Genomic DNA, 296 nt, shown 5'->3' with positions numbered 1-296 from the left:
GGGCGTGCCGGCCACACTCCCCCCACCCACTCGGAGAGCTTGTCACTTCCTGCCCTCGCCCCATCTCCGTCCGGGGTCAGTCAGTCGCTCCCCGTCGCCGCCGGAGAGTCTCTGCTTCCCCTTCGGATCCGCGCCGCGGCAGTCGCCCCGGCTCTCCGGGGAGGGGGAGACGGAGAAAGAGAGACCGACTCCATAAAGTTTCCAGAAACAACCGCTCCGAAAGGCCCACGGTGCGGGAGACTCCCCGTCTTCCCCGCCCCTCTCCAAAGCCTGCGGGACCGTTGCAGGTGGAGCGG

This window comes from Myotis brandtii, unplaced genomic scaffold (assembly GCF_000412655.1).
Source record: "Myotis brandtii unplaced genomic scaffold, ASM41265v1 scaffold587, whole genome shotgun sequence".
In the NCBI taxonomy this organism is placed as follows: Eukaryota; Metazoa; Chordata; class Mammalia; order Chiroptera; family Vespertilionidae; genus Myotis; species Myotis brandtii.
Note: the sequence above shows the minus strand (reverse complement) of the source record.